Source organism: Aedes aegypti, chromosome 3, assembly GCF_002204515.2.
Source record: "Aedes aegypti strain LVP_AGWG chromosome 3, AaegL5.0 Primary Assembly, whole genome shotgun sequence".
NCBI lineage: Eukaryota > Metazoa > Arthropoda > Insecta > Diptera > Culicidae > Aedes > Aedes aegypti.
Genome location: NC_035109.1, coordinates 71,198,151 through 71,211,567, shown reverse-complemented (window position 1 = coordinate 71,211,567; position 13,417 = coordinate 71,198,151). Strand labels below are relative to the sequence as shown.

The 13,417-nt window shown below is 41.4% G+C and overlaps 1 protein-coding gene across 4 annotated transcripts in view; it reads left to right on the top strand.

The window, feature by feature from the left end:
* The window catches only part of LOC5574559 (connectin), a 764,796-nt gene that overhangs the window by 575,596 nt on the left and 175,783 nt on the right, over window positions 1-13,417 (top strand). For 3 of the 4 annotated variants that reach the window (XM_021849123.1, XM_021849121.1, XM_021849122.1), the window contains one exon: window positions 4,402-4,479. The exons of the other annotated variant lie outside the window; for it this stretch is intronic. The gene's annotated coding sequence lies outside the window, so the exon portion shown is untranslated. The remainder of the gene's footprint in view (window positions 1-4,401; window positions 4,480-13,417) is intronic. 4 annotated transcript variants of the gene reach the window in all.

The window sequence follows — 13,417 nt, the reverse complement described above, 5'->3', positions numbered from 1 at the left end:
GATTGTAATTTTCGTACGAGACACGCGATTTTTTCCTCAACTGTAACTTCAATCACTCCGGTGATACCTTCCCAACGAATGTAGTTTGAACGATTTTAAACCGATAATTCCACCCAAAAAAAAAAACGGTTGTAAAATAGATAAATCCGCGCGTGCCGTATGATAACAGTAGCCCGACTACTTGAAAGGTATTTGGATTTGTTCCGAATCTCGACATGGAGTTGATCGAAGTTACAGCTTTGATAGTATCTTGTCTATCTGAAAGGAAGTATATTGTTATGCCTAAATACGTTCTGTTGAAGTGCCGATTTTAATCCACACATAAAAACAAATATGTGCAGTGCGGTGCAGTGTCTCACAAGTAAGTTAAATTTAGTCAGCCTTAGCTCACGAGAATATACACCAGCATCAGCTCTTCCTTCAGGAAGGGATCCATCAGTGTGACATACAATATTATTTTATTTAGTTCTTTCCAAATAGCCATATGCTTATTTTTTCCGTGAAGCAACGATACTCTAGAGTAAGGAAAGTTACAAGTAATTGTGGGATCACTTGGAATAAGGACAATGTTGTCCAAAATGATCAAAAGTGGAAACAGTGAAGTGTGAAGATCTATGTTTAACGAGGTTTTTGTCCAGTAAATCCAGTATTGATAAGCAGTAAGAGCAAAAAAGTGCTACTTGTTTAGAATGTATGTTCATTCGGGTTAACGGTAACTGGTATTAAATGGTATAGAGGACATTGTTCTTTCAATGAACATTGTTAAAACAAATTATATTGACAGATCTTTGAAGCACGTCATTCTCAGCTGGTATAATGACAACAAACTCAGAACTCGAGTTGTGATAGCAAGGAACCTAAATAATTGCTCCAGTTGGAATGTATTTATTTAAAAGCAAGAGTTCTCCGCCTTTTATTTGGGGAACAGCTTTGAAGGGATTTTTTTTTGCAATGGAAATTTTGCACTTTCGCAGAACGTCAAGGTAAATGTAATCGAGGAAAAAATGAAAAAAATTCTAAAGCACCGATCGTGATACAATAAAACACATATTTTTCTATGGGTTTAATCACTGTTGATTGACATCTTCTGTGATAAAACGCATGTACAAAGTAACAAGGAGATGTCCTACCTTAACTTCTTGACTGGACGTGGAATCTAACCCGACATTCAGATTCACGTTTCCATTCCTTGCTCACTGGGATGTGCTTAGGGGCTAAATGAATAACGAGCCAGCTTGCTCGGGCTTTACGAAGCACTGCCCACCAAGACTCGCGAAAACGAAATCAAACATTTCTGTCATTCTACGACGCAAAAACAATCCGTGCTGCTTGGGTTTCACGAAGCAATCATTCTAAGACTAATTCATCTTGAGAGGTAAAGTTGCCATTAGTTGAGCGATTTTCATCCATTTGAACTATGGTTTTGCAAGGGTTTTATTCAATCGACTGATTTTGAACAAAACTGTACGACTGAAACTTTTATACGAACGTTTTTCAAGCCGGATCGTTCAGCTGATCGTGAAGCCTCCTTGAAAGCCTAGCGAGCCTACTCAAAATCAAGGTATGCCTTTCATAGTGGAAATATTGGCACCATGATAACCACAGCGAACTTATGCGACTCCTTTGAATTTTATAAGAACGCTGTTTCCAGGACCGAGTGATGGGCGAGTAAATGGAACGTTAGATCATTGCTTTTTCTCTTTCAGTAGCCGGCATTGTGAAGATCTTCACCGCTGATACAATAATTGTGCATGTAATGTACTGAACATCAGCTGTTAGGTTTATTGGGGCCTTCATGATGGTCCGTTTGTTACATCCAAGCAAAGTCATGCTGAATGTGTCTAGATTCGATTCTCGGTCGGTCCGGGTTTGTTTCGTAATGGAAATTTTATTGTCTTTCCTGGATATAAAGTATCCTCGTACCAGTCACACTATATACAAATGTGAAAATAGCAACATGGCCAATGTAAGCTCTCAGTTAATAACTGGGAAAGTGCTCATAAAAACACTAAGCTGAGAAGCCAGCTTTGGCTCAGTTGGGACCGAACGCCAAAAAGAAAAAAATATAACGCTAAAATTGGCAATTTTTGTACCCCCTCTCCCCCGTCCGTAACGCTTTTTGTATGAAAAATTTCAATTTTTTGTAAGAATCGTAACGCTTGAACAAACTCCCCCCTCCCCCTAGAACGTAATTTGTGCCTAAGAAGGTTAAACTTCTTAAGTTTCCATTAGATTTTTTCTGCTCTATGACGTTTCGAATTTTATTGACAATTTAAAATATCTGTGTTTTGCATATTCTTTCAGATGTTATATTCTCGATTTTAAAATGAAATCTTGACGAAAAATCGTTTGAATGAAGAATTCCTTGGCAAAAAACGCTATTTTCTGAGATCAACAGCGCATTTTGTTATATCCCATATCCTTTCGCATCAATTCGTAGCATCTGTCAAATCAACCTTTTTTTATCATGTCGCGTTAGATTACAGATAATAAAATAAAATAAATGCAATAAAATCTATATACTCTCATTGCGTGCTAACTTTTATCATATAAGATATACACATGTATTGCCTTCACTTTTGTACGTACAAGGTCTTTTGGCGAACGTTTTAAACGGAAACTTTGCAAATATAAGCATCGCATAACGAAAAAGGCGATTCCGTTATACGTACATTCTGATTATCTGGGTAATAGATAATTTACCTCCAATCTCTTAAACTCACTTTTTCCCGCACCTTCAACCAATGCATGAGAAATTAGTAAGCTTTTCCTATCCTACATTCTGCCTAAATCAACCCACGAGAACAAAGAGACCATTCACTTATCCAAAAAAGTGGTCCAATTCACAAAAAATAGTTATTATCCCCGCTCCCCACTTAACCTAGACCTCGTCCTCGTCTCCTAGTCACGCAACGAAGGACTCCCGAAAAAAAATCCCATAAAACGCAAAAACCAACCATCAAGTCCATATATCAAAATATGTCACCTCATTCCTTCGCCCGGCTTTATCTTGGCAGCATTCGGTGGAACTGTTGCGTCATGATGAGTATGTGTGAGTGTGTGCGTGCGTTTGTGTGAACACACGAGGACCAGGGCTGCATAATGAACGGGCACTTTGTTCTAATTCTAGTGCGATCCATGTGGTTAGGTCGAGTACCACCCGGGTAGAAATGTACCATTGTTGTACAACAACAAGCTACATTATTCTCATTTGAAGATTAAATCTATAATATTTTTTGTTTTCTTTATTAGTATCATTTCAAACACTAAATTATTTCTTATCTAGGAAATCTGTGTTAGAAAACACTATCATCTTATTTATGTAAAATTAAATTCAGCTTTTATTATCATTTTGTTGACAACACATTACATTTCATTTTCTGTAGCAGTTCAGATTTTCACAGGTGAGATGATTTCACCTGCTTATAAGAGAAAAAAAACGCTTTCAATTTACTTAACCTAACTAAACCTAAATATTTAACGCATTTATCGCGAAAATAGAAGATGCAACGATTTTTGTCTTAAATTATTTATAATTTTGTTCGACATTTGTACCAATGATTTAACATTGGATATGCTTTGTACCTTATTAGTACTATACCAGGGAGGAAGCTTCAGAATAACTTACAAAATTTTATTTTGAATCCTATGCAGAGCTTTCTTCCTGGTATAGCAACAACTAGTCCATATTTGTACAGCATACAACATGGCTGGCCTGAAAATTTGTTAGAAGATCAAAAGCTTGTTCTTAAGACAAAGTTTTGATTTTTTGTGAATCGATTAGTTATTTTGTAACAAAATACAGTTTTGTTCATTCATGGTATTGAATGTTTCTGGAAATCAATTTAAAAGCAAAATTGTTTGTGAATTGTTGAATAATAGAGAATTTTCAACTATAACCATAATTGCACCATTTATTATATTGTTAATGAGGGGAATTATCATTCAAAACAATAACGAACTGTTTGTTTAACCGTTTGTAGGTATTAGGATCCCATTTTAGTAATTGTTGCCACATTATTTTGCTTTATTTTGTTGACCATAAATGAATTAGAATATCTTTTGTTTTTGTGGAATTTTATGAGAAACAAGCAATGATTGTATAACATTTCTTACCCGGGCACCTTCCACCCTGCCAGTTCTGATTTGGCCCTGTGACTGGGTTGTGTCACACTTGGTGTTAATATTTGATGACTGTTTTTTCCCCCAGTGTCATTCCCTTCTGACGGCTGACTACAATACTTACTGCAAGATTGTTGTGTGTGGATGTGACTTTTCGTCTCCATACCGACTGGGCATCAGCAAAGGAGCAAAACCACTTCACACCCGTTTTCCACCCAGACCCGCAACATACATACATATGCTGATTGTTCTTTTCTTTTCCTTTCTGGTTTCCTACAGGTGAGCCCCGACTGACGAGAGGAGTTGTGGCACCATTTGTAGACAAGCAATTTGTCGTTATTTATTTAACGCTGACAGGTATGAATTCAAAGTGGCTTCCAGTGTGATTTATTGATTGCTTGTCTCTATTTCAACACAGTAGTGGGGGAGGGGGGGTTGGTGTTGTTGTGAGAATGATTGGTTTGGTAAAACAATAGAATCGATTACTGGCGTCCAAAAAAACGTGAGGAACTTCATGTTTGGAAATGGGAATTTGATTTGAAATGATAAGTTAAGAATTTTATTGAAGACAAGGAGACTTTTTGGAATTTCAATGTAGTTTCTAGAGACTCTCAATCATTCAACAACTATACAGAATGTCTGCAACAAAATTTATTTAACATTGCTTTCTCAACTGACTTACCTGAGTCACCCCAGGGTCAAAAGTTTTTTATTGCGGATGGCACAGGCCTCTCCGCCAAAGGACGAAGCCTGCATATCATCTGTAGTAGATTGCAAAAAGTTTGGATATTTTTTCTTCATACTTTCCGAAATGGTAGATTTCTCCCAATGCTTCCAAATTATAATTCTTATTTGTAACAGGGATTAATTTAATTTTGAAAACGAAAGTGTCATATTATCAGCGCAGTTTTTTCATTAATTTGTATCCATGCAAGCCCATTGAAAACGTGTCCGTTTATTCATCGTTCATCGAAGCATCATAATCTCCTGCAAACACACCACGAATCAGACGTGTTCAACACCGCCAAATTTATGGGTGCATTGCGTGTAATACAAAACAAGCAATCCGAGAGGGAGGCCTCTCGGATGTGCGTGTCAATCAACTACACTGCACATATTATGCAAAGTTCAAAGCAGCCTGCATTCAGCCAGCTAGCCATCCAGAACCCAGAAATACGGAATTGCACCTTGCACGCATTGCGTTCGACACTGCACCTTCACTCCACATGAAAGTCGTCGTAGTGGTTCAGACTTAAAACATTGGAGGCAAAAATTTTAAATTTTTCAATTTTTTTTTTATATTTTTATAGCACGAGTCGTACATTTACCCAACGAGGCGCTTCGAATGGGATTATGACGACGAATGATTTTAAAATACAATCCTGCAACGAGTTGCTTATTACATTCCTCAAGTGGTCGTTGTTAAAGACCACTTGAGGAATTGCCCAATGATTCATTGCTCAGCTCAAAGCAGTTCCATAATGAAAAAGCGTTGCATAATATTCATTATGCAACTGATTTCAGTTGTGTAATGGCTATTACGTGCAGCAAAGTAAGCCGTTTCTCGACAGATTGACAGATTCTGTTAAAAAGTGAGTTTATACCACCTTTATGAAAAAACTGATCCTCCGTGCTTCGTCGTCGGTCATCAATTTCCCCTTTTTTGCATTAGAATTGGCGCCTTTCAATCGAACGGATCTCCCCCTTTCAACATGGGACGTGGATATGTACAACTTGCTTGCGTGCAGTTGAGATTGCTTGTTGAGTTCCCCGTTTGATTGCAATGCGAATCAATGTGGTTTGACGATTGTTCGAACGTGACAATTGTTACTCCTACTTGAGTCTCTTAAGACGATTGCATGAAAATCGCTCAAAACAAAGTCACTTGATTCGATCTGGACCGTTGAACAAAATTCAAACTCTTATCTTTGAACTTTCTGGAAATTGAGAATACAATTCTTAGCGTAAAATAAGGCAATTTTCAATTTTTTACTGTAAAGGAAGTTAAATTTTCCAAAAAAAAAGACGATTATCAATATTGAATTGATTTTTTTTAAGTGATGCTTGATTTCTCTATGCAACTGCATTGCAATCAATGCAGAACATTGACAGCGCCTGTTTACAGTGAGTACCTCTGTGGTTAGGGAACGTGTTCGGTTCGCCACTAATGAGACTTGTAAGTGACAATCATGCTTGCCTGGAATATCACCACAATCGAACGCGAATGAACCAATATAGCAACAGAATAAAGGGAGTTCATCAGATTACTGATCAGAGATGGGTTTGTGTCGTACATGATGAGTGTGTAAATTATTAACATTTGGAGTGGTATTTATCTAAAAATTACTAGAAACATAGGTAATCTCATGTCTGGCTCTGTTCTTGACAGGCATTGCAGAATTCGTCCCCATTGAATATTGAAGCAAGCGAAGAAAGACATCCCTTCTGTATTATTCCATGATCGGAAATGTGTCGCAAGTTGTAACAAGCTTGATAAATAGCAGCAGCAAACGAGAGCCCCAAAGAGAGAGCGATCATAAATCCCGTTTCTCTCTCATTTACAATAAACAATTCCCGAACATCCTATGGCAATGGTGCCCCCCCAATTTGGAGCTTGCATGGGTGGATTTTATTATGAACTGTTAGCATCATAAAATAACATCAGAGCTGTAGCAGAAGATGATAACTGAATTTTCTTGATGTGTTGCGAATCATGATTGTCACAGAGAGTAATAAGTAAGAGATATTCTCATATTTCTCAGAATTCAACACCTGGTCCTTGAACAATTTTGAGGGTCTAACCATTTGTGTTCCGTCCCGACGTCACAAGAAGCAATTTGAGAAGCGCTGGCAGCAGGCAGCAGCGGAATATTCCATGATCAACATCCTCCATTTCGCTACCCGGTTTGCAGCATCAATATAGGGAGCGGACAATACCCCAAAGCACGATTTGCATCCCTTCATCTGTTCATTCAATTGCCATCCATCTAGCCAGCTATATATAGCATGATCGTGTACATCAGACACATTGCACCACCACCAGCACAACCATCATCATCATCATCGAACCCACTGCAGCATCGTCCAGGTAGTGGAAGTTTCCATCATTCCCCACATCGCTGCGCATGCAAGAATTTCGTTTACCTGTAGCCTATATAAGCAGCTTGCATGCGCAAGCAATTCATCAGTTTTGATTCAGTTTCGATTCAGTTTCAATTCAGTTTCGATTCAGTTTCAATCAGTTTCATTCAGTTTCCTTTCAACCTGTGTAACATAACCAAGTTAAGAATACATTAATCAAGTGAAGCAAATCATCTTTTCCTCCTCCACCATTGGAAGCCAAGCAGCCTTCCGTGAAGGCTTGAATCATCAGTAGTCCATTTCAGTCGAGCTATCGGTCCTGTGCCCTGTTGCAGCAAGCATCAGGTTAGCGGACGATCAACAGATCGTCCGTTCATGCTCACCAGAGCAAAAACCCCGTTGCACGACGCAACATATGGTCCTTCGAACCGGATAGAGGAGCCAGTTCCTTGAAGGCTGCAACAGCAGCAGAGTGTGTCGTCAATCAACAGATTGAGACAATTTCATCCAATTGCTATCGCCGATAGCAATCAGCTTTCCTACCAAGAGGATTGCTGTTGTTCCTGCCCGGTAGCTCGACACAAGAGCATAGAGAACACATTCCAGGTTTCCATTGGCGGAGAGGAAACGAAAGCAAAGTGGTAGTGAGTGCAAACGAAAAAAGTCCGTTTCATATCAAGACAAGACGTGCGCGTGTGAAGTGTCCTGAAATGGCCAGCGTCAAAAGGCTGTTCGCCGAGCGTAGCCTCATTGACGCCAAAGTGAAGAAGATCCACCAGCAGTTAGTGAGAGACAGTACCGATCAACCGAGTTTGGCACAAGTGAAGATATATCAAAGAGAGCTTCAGTTCTTCTACAAGCAGTACCAAAGAGTGAACGGTGAGATCTTGTCCACAATCCCAGTTGAGAGGTATTCGGATGTGGATAAGGATTATGAGCGCTTCGATGACCTCCACGACGATGCCTGTCTACTGGTGGAGACCATGTTGCTTTCTTTCCCGAGCACCAGTGACAGGTATCAGAAGTATCGTTCAACATCATCCAACTACTTCGCTGCGACCACTGCACCACGTTGGCGCACCCCACTGATTCGAAGCCGATCACCGAGTCCACCGACGGAACAGTCCGTTCCGATTCCAGACGTGATGGAGAAGCCAAACACGTCGCCACAGAGAGAGATGTTCCCAGAGCAGCTGTTCCCAGCCCAAGCCAACGAGTTGAAGGTGAGCCAGTTTGCCGTCAACCCAATCCATTCCTTGCAGCCACCAAGCGCTGAAACTTCAGCCATGAAGTTAAATCCTGTGTGTGGAGCAGCCCTGGTCCGTTCCGAGGGTGATCTAGCCGAGGTCAGTGTTGTACAGACTCATTTCCCCGAAAATAACATTTTCCGAACTACGAAGCCACGAACTACTACAACCATGATCTATCCTCCTAAGATAGAAAATCAGATGGTTAAGCTTGAGTACTGCACACAAAATCGATCAATTTTGATCCCAGAGAGCCACAATTCAAGTTTCGGTGAAATGAAATGAGTGAGTGAGTGAGTGCGAATCATTTCACCGAAACTTGAATTGCGGCCCACCAAGATCGAAACTGTCGGATCCCATGTGCAACACTCAAGCCCAACCACGTCCCGCTCCATCTCAGGAATACAACGCACAGTTATAACAGTTCATGGCTTCACAATTCGAATTTCGGGGAAATGAGTCTGATCAACACTGGCCGAGGTCATCAAGAGCAAGTCGGCACCAACGCCGATTGTCCCGCCTTCTGTTGCTCCAATAGTTCAGAAGTGCCATCGAGAAGAAGAAGCAACACAACGAGAGAAAGCATCAACCCAACGAGCAGGTGTGCCAATTCAACAAGGAGAGGTGCTAACCCAATGTGAGCTACCAAAACTACCAACCCATGAAGATTCCACCTACCGTGGAAAAGTGCCAAGGAGATGTGTAGAGGTGACAACAGTTGCCTACCAACACAAGTCCAACCCTCCAAGCAAGCAGAGTGAGCATCAAGCTAATCCAGCAAATCCGACACCAGCAGCGGATTTCCACGTCGGCAATGAGTCAACCAAGTTTGTCGACATCGAGAGTAACAGCAGTTCATCAAACAACGAACACGTTTCCAATTCCAATCAACCAGGTTGGAATTCATCCGAGACCGACACCATTCAAGAGAGCTACCGTATGTGGTGCGTTGCCGAAGACGTTCCTCATGCCACCCGGTTTACATCCACCGCCCAGATTGGTACCGATGCCAACAGAAGTACTTTCAGCGTCCAAGCTACTCCAGTATCCAGCAGTAAATTCATTCCAGTGCGCAACCGGCTCCCGTCCGGTGCCCCAGCGGATCCCTTGTGTGACTAGATTCCGCTCAATCAACAAAGAATTCCCGAGTGCGATCGGATCGTGTCTGGTCGCGAAGCGATTCTCATGTAGAACCAGATTCCGTTCAGCGTCGAAACAATCATCCCGTTTGACCGGATCTCGTCGAACACCGCAGCGATTCCCATGTGTGGCCGGATCTATTCCAGCACTGAAGTTTCCATCCAGCCTGACCGAATCCAGTTCGGTAATGCAGCCTATCCAGCGTGTAGCAAGATTCCAACCAGTGTCGAAGCATCCCAGCTTCGTGATCAAGTTACTTCCGGTACTGAAGCAACCATCCAGTGTGACCAGATACCAGCCGATGTCCCAGCGATTTCCAGCTGTAAGCGAGTTCCATCCATCCATGGTGCCCAAGCAGTTCATGTGTGTATCCAGAATCCATCCGATCCATAAGCAGCCAGCTTGTGCGACCGGACCTCAACCGGTTCAGCAAGAATTCCCGTGTATTGTCGGAGCCCATCCGATTCCAGAGAAGCCTCCAGATTTGACCGGTATCCCTCATCCGGTTCCCAAGCCGTTTCGGTCGCCAACCGAAATATTTCCAGAGCATAAGACGTTCATGTTGCTGATCGGTATTCCTCCGGTACCCAAGCTAGCCCTGTCACCGACCGAAATTCCTGCGAGTCTCAAGCCGAATCATCGAATGTCAGCAGGCATCCTTCCGATGATCAAGTCAATCCCGAAGAAGAACGAGATGTATCCAGCGAAGAAGTCGTGTCCAGAGTCAACCGGAAGTCATCCGGTATCCAGGTGGTTCCAGCGTTCAACCACAATTCCACCGATCTCGATGTCAATCCCGACGACAGCCGGAATCCGTCCAGTGAGGGAGACAATCCTAATGCCCATCAGATTACGTCCGGTATTGAGAGAAGCTCCGTACCAGAGATCGATCGAGATGATGCCACCGGTCAAACCGACTAGTGGTTCAAGCACCCCCATATCAACTCAAGGCAGGAGAAACCACCAGATGAATCCACCATGCAATGTCGAGTCAGCGAAGCCATCCCGGAGTACGTATTCTGTATGCATCCACCCAAGCAACTGAGAGATCATCCAGAGCATAGTAACCGAGGATCGTGAGCAGGAAGTACCACTCAACGAGTACGTCATTAACAAAGTCTTCAAGCAACACCAGCCATCAGATGCGAGTCAATCCTCCAAGCATTCCGCCACAATCAAGTCAGCAGTTCAACACTTCATCATTCAATCAACAAAGTTCCTATCCTTCCCATCGAGGACAACATCAACCTTCGCTGCAAGAAATTGTTGATACGAGGTCTCAACCGGGGGGAGAATGTTCCGTCCCGACGTCACAAGAAGCAATTTGAGAAGCGCTGGCAGCAGGCAGCAGCGGAATATTCCATGATCAACATCCTCCATTTCGCTACCCGGTTTGCAGCATCAATATAGGGAGCGGACAATACCCCAAAGCACGATTTGCATCCCTTCATCTGTTCATTCAATTGCCATCCATCTAGCCAGCTATATATAGCATGATCGTGTACATCAGACACATTGCACCACCACCAGCACAACCATCATCATCATCATCGAACCCACTGCAGCATCGTCCAGGTAGTGGAAGTTTCCATCATTCCCCACATCGCTGCGCATGCAAGAATTTCGTTTACCTGTAGCCTATATAAGCAGCTTGCATGCGCAAGCAATTCATCAGTTTTGATTCAGTTTCGATTCAGTTTCAATTCAGTTTCGATTCAGTTTCAATCAGTTTCATTCAGTTTCCTTTCAACCTGTGTAACATAAGCAAGTTAAGAATACATTAATCAAGTGAAGCAAATCATCTTTTCCTCCTCCATCAGTGGAAGCCAAAAAGCCTTCCGTGAAGGCTTGAGTCAGCCCTAGTCCATTCCAGTCGAGCTATCGGTCCTGTGCCCTGTTGCACCAAGCAACAGGTTGGCGGACGATCAACAGATCGTTCCGTTCAAGCTCAACAGAGCAAACCCCCGTTGCACGACGCAACAATTTGAAAATCGAAAAACCAACCTTAAGGTCGTTTTGGTTGCTGATCCATATTTTTGGTCCAAATTTATAACAGTTCCAAAAGTATAGACCATCAAAATCTACCTACTATCGCGTACGTCCACCGCAGTTTAAAATTGAAGTTCAAATCAACTTTTCATTGTTTTGGTAGCAGCTCTTCTCCTCCTGATGGTGAGGCAAACTTTTCTTGCAGCCGTCTGTAACCGTATTCTGCTTTTTTATGGCGTTACGTTCCAACTGGGTCTGAGCTTCTCCGCTAAGTGTTTCTTAAAGAATTAACTTAGTAATTTTTCCAGGAGTTCTTCCAATAATTTTGTCAAGGGATTTTCTTAATATTTTTCCAGAAATATTTGCAAGGATCTTCTCAAGAATTCCTCCCATGATTTCTTCAAAAATGCAAGCAGAGTATCTCGAAGGAGTTTTCCAGAACAGTTTATTAGAAATTTTTCCAGGGCATCCTTCAAAGTTTTCACCAGGAATACTCTGTGCATTCCTTCCAGGGATTTCCCAAGGGATTCCTTCGGGAATTCATTCAATTATTTATCCAGAAATTCCTCTAAAATTACTCAAGGAATGCCTCCAGAGATTTATCCCAGGATTTTCCCCAGAACTTCTCCTGGGAGGCCTCGAACAACTACTCCAAAGGTGTTCTCAAAGATGCCGCTATGTAATAATTTAGAGATTGTTTCAGAGCTCCATTCATATGTTCCTCCAGAGGTTCTTTCAGATATTCGTTGAAGGGATTCCTCCAGGAATCTCTGCAAGAGCTACTCCTGGGTTCCCTTCAGATTTCTCTAGAATTCCTCCTTTAATTCTTTCAATCGTTACTCTAGAAATTCCATGGATATCTAAAAACACTTTCAGGGATTTCTACAGTATTTTCAAGAGATTTCTTCAAGGATTCCTCCAGATTTTGTAACAGTGATTCGCCAGCAATTTTTGAAGGTTTTCGTTCCACATGAATTCCTCTAGAAATGCATCCAGTCTTTTTAAGATATTTCTCCTAAAATTCCATGTGATTTCTCCAAGAACACCTTCAGGATTATCTCTAGGATTTCTCCAAGACTATTCCTTCAAATGATTCTGCCCCAGGAATGTTCAAACGGTTCTTCCGGAAATTCATCGTAGGTTTCTTCGAAAAAACTCCCTCAGGAACTGTGGAACTTTCTTCTGTAACTTCTACAGAGATTTCTTCTTGAACTTTTACAGAAATTGCTCCAGGAATTTCTAAAGGGATTTCTCCAAGAATTTCTAAAGGGATTCCTCCAACAATTTCTACGGATATTTCTCCAGGAATTTCTCCAAAAATATATAGAGAGGTAAAATTTCTCATGGGATTTTTTTTTTCAATTAAGGCTATCTAAGAACACTTTCAGGAATGCCTCCAGAATTTGTCAACAGATTTCTTCAGAAATTGTTACAGTGATTCCCCAGAAGTTTTTGAAGGTATTCGTTCTCCATGAATTCCCCTGGAAATTCATGCAGTCATTTTCTGGTATTCGTCCTGTAATTCCAAAAGATTCCTATAAGATCACTTTCAGCACTTTCTCTAGGATTTCTCCAAGACTTTTCCAAAAATTCCTACAAAAGATTCTGACCACAGGAATTTTCAAGTGATTCCTTCAGAATCTCATCGTGGATTTCTACAAATAAATCCTTTTGGAATTTCTCCAAAATTTCTTTTGAAACTCCTACAGAACTCCTACTTCTTGAACTTTTACTGAAAAGGTACTAGGAATTTCTTAAGGGATTCCTCCAAGAATTTCCACAAAGATTTCTCCAGAGACAACTATAATTTAAATTTTTCTAGAAATTCCTCCTGGCAT